The sequence below is a fragment of the Nanorana parkeri genome, unplaced genomic scaffold, assembly GCF_000935625.1.
Source record: "Nanorana parkeri isolate BGI_ZX_2015 unplaced genomic scaffold, ASM93562v1 scaffold2430, whole genome shotgun sequence".
Classification (NCBI taxonomy): Eukaryota; Metazoa; Chordata; class Amphibia; order Anura; family Dicroglossidae; genus Nanorana; species Nanorana parkeri.
The window spans coordinates 109,460-116,223 of record NW_017308698.1 but is presented as its reverse complement, the minus strand read 5'-3'; the positions used below and the strand labels follow the sequence as shown (position 1 = coordinate 116,223).

General features: G+C 50.8%; 1 pseudogene; it reads right to left on the bottom strand.

Annotated features, from left to right (window-relative positions):
• Positions 1–220: 220 nt before the first annotated feature.
• LOC108801665 overlaps positions 221–6,764 on the bottom strand; it is a 21,495-nt pseudogene continuing 14,951 nt past the window's right edge.

Sequence of the window (6,764 nt, the reverse complement as noted above, 5' to 3'; positions counted from 1 at the left end):
TATAGGCAGCGTCCAGTATCCTGCTTCCACCTGAATGCTGCCAGGAGACCTGCGGGATTCTAGCTGGAGAGGGGAATCCCTTTCGCTGGCACAAGAGGGAATCACAACAGAGACGGAGGTTTGGTGAGAGGCTATTAAGCCAGTGACTTTCTTCTTCAATCTCATCCATGTGCAATCTCTGAAGAACAGGAAGTTACATCATCCGCAAGCAACATTTCCTTCACTTGGGTTTGCTCCCTTTGTGAGATCTGTAATGTTTGAGCATTTGGGATTTATGAAGAAAACTTTTCCCACACGCAGTGCAGGAATAGGGCTTCTCGCCCGTGTGCAGTCTCTGATGACTGGCCAGATGGGCCTTCTGCGAAAAAGATTTCTCACACTCAGGACAGGAATACGGCTTCTCGCCTGTGTGTAATCTCTGATGTAAGATAAGAGTGGACTTCGCTGAGAAAGATTTCCCGCACTCAGAGCAGACATATGGTTTGTTGCCCGTGTGAGATCGCTGATGTCTAATATAACTGGACTTGTGTGAAAAACTTCTCCCGCAATCAGGGCAGGAATGCGGCTTCTCCCCCGTGTGCAATCTCTCATGTTCAGTAAGGTGACACTTGATTGAAAAACTTTTCCCACACTCTGGACAGCAATAAGACTTCTCCCCTGTGTGCGAACTCTGGTGTCGGGTAAGTTGGCTTTTCTGTGAGAAACATACCCCGCACTCGGAGCAGGAATACGGCTGCTCTCCGGTGTGCAGTCTCTGATGTTGGGTAAGATGGTGCTTTAGTGAAAAACCTCTCCCGCACACAGAACAGGAATATAACTTCTCCCCCGTGTGCAATCTCTGATGTTGGGTAAGTTGGCACTTTTGTGAAAAACATTTGCCACACTCAGGGCAGGGATATGGCTTCTCCCCCGTGTGAGATCTGTAATGGTTAATGAGCGCAAATTTAAAAAGAAAACATTTCCCACACTCATAACAGTAAAGATACTTGTCACCCATGTGAGAACTCAGATGAACACAAAGAGTCGATTCAGAGGTAAAACTTTCCCCGCACTCTGGGCAGGAAAACGTCTTCTCCTCCTGAATTCCGGCACCATCCCCCACAGGACGAGATTGCTCAGAGTCAGAGGGATTCCATGCTCTATCCACACTGTGAGGTCCACCATCCATAGCTGAGCTCATTGTCTCTTCTTCCGCACAATCTGCTGTGATGTCCTCATCTTCCATCTTACAACCTGGAGATAAAGTCAGAGGATCCTTTGAGGGTTCCTCCATGGCATGTCCTGGAAACATAGAAACACATGATGGAGAGATATGAGAGGGTTAGATGACTTCACTCAACATTCCATCTGGATCAGGAGATCTGAGGGAGCAGATGTTCTCTGTGGAGGTCCCAACCAGCTAGGACTCCTCCCCTCTTCAGTCAAAGGGCCTTTGGTCCTCCTCCCAGATCACTTCTACATTTACACAGCCCTGTCAGAAGAGGAGGGGCCAATGGGGACTGGGAGGAGCATGCTCTTCACCCAACCACAAGCCTAGGCACTGGGTCATGTGATTTCTGAGGAACAACCTAAGAAAGGCCCAATCTGTGTCCTCATATCTGTGCTCCTGGAACTAGGAGTGACACCCAACCCAATACTGCCAGCTAAGCCCCAGGACGGGTATCAGTACAGGGAGGTGACCATTACCAACCTACTATTGGCTGATATCACTCAGATCCCGGCCTACTCTGGACTAATCAGTGTGCGGGAACCAAGCAGAGATAAGAGAAGAATATATTATGGGTCACCTGTGCTGATCTCTGTAGGAGTGTCCTCCTCTATGAGTGTCCTCATCATTCCATCCTCCTCCGTATGTTGCTGATCATCCCTCACATACGTCTCTTCTACGTCACCCTCAACTTTCATCTTCATCAGATCTTCACCCTAAACCAACAGAATGACAGAAAGTCTCATCTTGTAGAGTCCACACATCATCTCCACATGTCAGAGTCTTCAATCACTCAACTCCACCTACCTGATCATGATGGGGGATGGTGAGATCCTCCTGTGTGGAATCCCGGGAATACAGGGGACGGGGACATCTCTCTGGTGGGTTCCAGGGACGGGGACATCTCTCTGGTGGGTTCCTGTTACTGGATCCATCTGTAGGAAACACACACACTGACTGAATACATTGTTTCTATGTGTGTATCAGATGATGGGGGATGTAGGTGGAGCCTCCGTACTGCTCTCTCCTCTTACCTGGTGATGTGAGGTTTTGGCAATTTTCTGTCTTTACATCCTTAAAGAAGTCCTTATTGTCTTCTAAACACCCCCAACCCTACAAAACAAGACAGAGACCTTATAGGAACCTGACACACACAATGATACCGTCACCACCCAGACACATCCCTTGTCTGTTCCTGGATCATGTCCCAGAATTCCCGGCACCGCTCACCTCTCCTGTCAGCAGCTCCATCATCTTCTTGGTGACTTCTAGAATCTTCTCCATGTTGTGTCTCTCGTGTTTTTGGGAGTCACATGGGGGCACTGTGATGGTCACATGATCACCTGGCTTCAGAAGAGGAAAACTCTGGATGGAGAAACCAATAGGAATATCATGTTAGAATCCCAGAATCCTCCTCACCTCTCCGGTCAGGTCTGTGTTTTATTAATGGAGATAAGAGTGATGTCATGTGACCTCCCAGAATCCTCCTCACCTCTCCGGTCAGCAGGTAGATAATCTCCAGGGTGAGGTTTAGTATCCTTTCAGTCATGCAACTCCGGTCCTTCTCCATCTTCACTGATGCGATCTCTTTGATGTCTGGTACTGGTGCTGGATGGCTGATGTCCTCTGCCTGGAGCGTGGCCTCCTTAGGAGACACTGAGCCACCTTCTCCCGCTCTGATCACCCCGCTCTCTTCCTCACTCTTTCACCGCCAATCCTCCTCCTGAGAAGAAAGGAAGACCTGAGCGTTCCCAAAATCTTCCTCTGCTGTATCTGCTCGTGTCTCCTCCTGGAGCAACCCAGAGATGGAGCGCTCGAAGAAGTCTGATGACTCCCCAGAACCAAATGTCCCGGATCTGGCTGGAATAATGGAGGAGGAAGAGGAAGAGGGGGAGGAGGAAGAGGAAGAGGAAAAAGAAGTAGAAGAGGACAAGCGAGCAGAAGAAGAGGGGAAGGAGGAGGAAGATGAAGTTGGGATATTAGCAATGATGAACTCTGTCTGCTCTGTGTTGGGAGGATGAAGATCCACTGATGTGTCCCTATGAAGGAGCTCTCCCTGTCCTCTCACCATCACTAGACACACTGACACTACGGATGATCTCCCACCCCCGCTTATAGTGAGGGGGCGGGGTTATCCACCTCCTCCCCCATTATTGGCCGATGACCAGGGACAAAGGCTGCGCAGAGCACTATGGGTGAGCTCCGAAAAATGTATCAACCGCAAATTCAACCAAAATTTAAATCCTGGAAAATGGGGTTAAATTTAAAAAAACAACCCGAATCTGAATCTCATCCCTCATACAAGAGACTGCTAAGGTGATAAAACTCCAAGATGAAGGCGGTGATCCAACCCAGGGGCGAAGCTAGAAATTCTGTCACCCGGGGCAAAGGCCAGAATTGCTCTCCCACAAGGGAGATGTTCTCTATCCACACCTGGAAGTGCCCCTCCTAATGTGGAACAAGAGGGAAGATACACCCCCAGCCCCGTTCCAACCCCATAATCGGGTAAAAGTCCTGACGGGGATAATATATATGTTTTCACAGTATATATGTGTGTAGCGGCATCTGCTGGAGATAAAAGACGTCACAGTGACTATGGAGGACGAACAAATATAACATGTTATTACCTCCTCTGCTGCCAGTTCCAGCAATGTCTCCTCTCTACTTCCTCCCAATTCACCTCTCACCCGGAACTTCCTGTCTGTTCACCATAGAGACTTCCTGTTGGTATAGGTGAGGTCACCACCTTGTGGAGCTCAGAGGAACTGCAGCCTTGAGAAACTTCTCGTAGTGTGAATACGGCCTTGTCATTGTTGCCGAGTGTCAAGGATGGTCATCAGTCAAGCCTAGACCCAGCTAGTCCACTCAGCTGCCAAGGCCGGGTTTTGGCAATGGGCAGACATGTGACCCCCTTCCATACTTATAACACCCCACAAAGCCCTGAGAATGAGGGAGATGATCTGAGAGAAGTCCCCATGGGATTCTTTTAGGTTTCCAACACATCCTCGGTGATCTATGAGCATGGGGAGCGTGATATCATTCCAGCAATAGATCATTTCACCATTCTGATTTGTGTCCTGGTCATATTCGCCCCTTAATGGTCTTTTCCTGTCCCGAGGAGCTTGTGACTTCAGAATATAGGAGTGGGATGATGTCACAGATATTCTCTTCATTTACTGATATTAGAGATATTTGATTCATTCCGTAGTCACCAGAGGAGACAGAAGTCCACAATGTGAATAGAAGGCTTGGACCTGGACATGGAGGTCCATGGAAGGACCTGAGACCCGCCCACTAATGACCCCCTGACAGGTCATCCAGGCTTGTGTGCAGATCAGGATGGACATCTTCAGACGTGTCACCTACAACCCCAGCAGAGGAGGAGAGATCTATACACAATGGACTCCACGTTGTCTGAGAAACGTTTGTCCTTTCCTTAGATCAGAGGGATTATGTTTCATCTCTAATAACATCCAACATATCCGTCACAGGGAGATGATAGGACAACCGCTCCCCCAAGACTGTTCCCAGCCAGCCTGAATCACCTAGGTATGCCCGGAGGTGACCCTGGCTGGCTGGACGAGGCAGTGGAGGTTAGAAGGCCACTCCCTGGGTCCTCTCGAGGCTCTAGTGAGGAGTGAGTGGCCGCCTGAGCAGAAAGCCGCATCTGCAGCTTCCAGAAAGACTCACCGTACCCCTGGTGGGAGCCCTACTGATCACCAGAGCCCCACTGACCACTTGAGAACCTGCACTAATCACAAGAGCCTGCACTGACCACCTGAGAGTCCACACTGACCACCTGAGAGTCCACACTGACCACCTGAGAACTGCACTAGCCACCTGAGAGTTTGCAATGACCACCTAAGAGCCTGCACTGACGGTCAGAGCCCAACTGACCACCTGATAGCCCAAACTGACCACTTTAGATCCCGCACTGGCCACCTGAGGGCCCCACTGACCACCTGAGATCCCGCACTGGCCACCTAAGAGTCAGCACTAGCCACCTAAGAGCCAAGATTGGCCACATGAGAGCCCCACTGACCACCTGAGAGGACGCATTGACCACCAAAGCCTGCACTGACTACCTGAAAGTCCCACTGACCACCTGAGAGTCTGCAATGACCACCTGAGAGACCCACTGACCACCTGAGAACTGCACTAGCCACCTGAGAGTCTGCAATGACCACCTGAGAGACCCACTGACCACCTGAGAACTGCACTAGCCACCTGAGAGTCTGCAATGACCACCTGAGAGACCCACTGACCACCTGAGAACTGCACTAGCCACCTGAGAGTCTGCAATGACCACCTGAGAGACCCACTGACCACCTGAGAACTGCACTAGCCACCTGAGAGTCTGCAATGACCACCTGAGAGACCCACTGACCACCTGAGAACTGCACTAGCCACCTGAGAGTCTGCAATGACCACCTGAGAGACCCACTGACCACCTGAGAACTGCACTAGCCACCTGAGAGTCTGCAATGACCACCTGAGAGACCCACTGACCACCTGAGAACTGCACTAGCCACCTGAGAGTCTGCAATGACCACCTGAGAGACCCACTGACCACCTGAGAACTGCACTAGCCACCTGAGAGTCTGCAATGACCACCTGAGAGACCCACTGACCACCTGAGAACTGCACTAGCCACCTGAGAGTCTGCAATGACCACCTGAGAGACCCACTGACCACCTGAGAACTGCACTAGCCACCTGAGAGTCTGCAATGACCACCTGAGAGACCCACTGACCACCTGAGAACTGCACTAGCCACCTGAGAGTCTGCAATGACCACCTGAGAGACCCACTGACCACCTGAGAACTGCACTAGCCACCTGAGAGTCTGCAATGACCACCTGAGAGACCCACTGACCACCTGAGAACTGCACTAGCCACCTGAGAGTCTGCAATGACCACCTGAGAGACCCACTGACCACCTGAGAACTGCACTAGCCACCTGAGAGTCTGCAATGACCACCTGAGAGACCCACTGACCACCTGAGAACTGCACTAGCCACCTGAGAGTCTGCAATGACCACCTGAGAGACCCACTGACCACCTGAGAACTGCACTAGCCACCTGAGAGTCTGCAATGACCACCTGAGAGACCCACTGACCACCTGAGAACTGCACTAGCCACCTGAGAGTCTGCAATGACCACCTGAGAGACCCACTGACCACCTGAGAACTGCACTAGCCACCTGAGAGTCTGCAATAACCACCTAAGAGCCCGACTGACCACTTTAGATCCCGCACAGCCCTCCTGAGACCCTGGAGACATCAGGCCGTGAACCCAGAGCAATATAGAGTACTTTACCTGGTATTATTCTGCATTGCTATATAATGTATTGCTGGGATTTGTAGTCCTCTGTAGCTGGTGGTATTCTGCATTGCTGTATCTTTCTATATTTAAACTGAGGCGGCTGTCTGAGGTCCCACGCTTGCTGGGGACCTTGGCAACCTTCTTTAGAACCACACGGCGCCTGTTTATAGCGTCGACCACACATCTCCTTCTCATTTCTAGGGAACCACGCCGTCCGCACCTGCCCGCGATA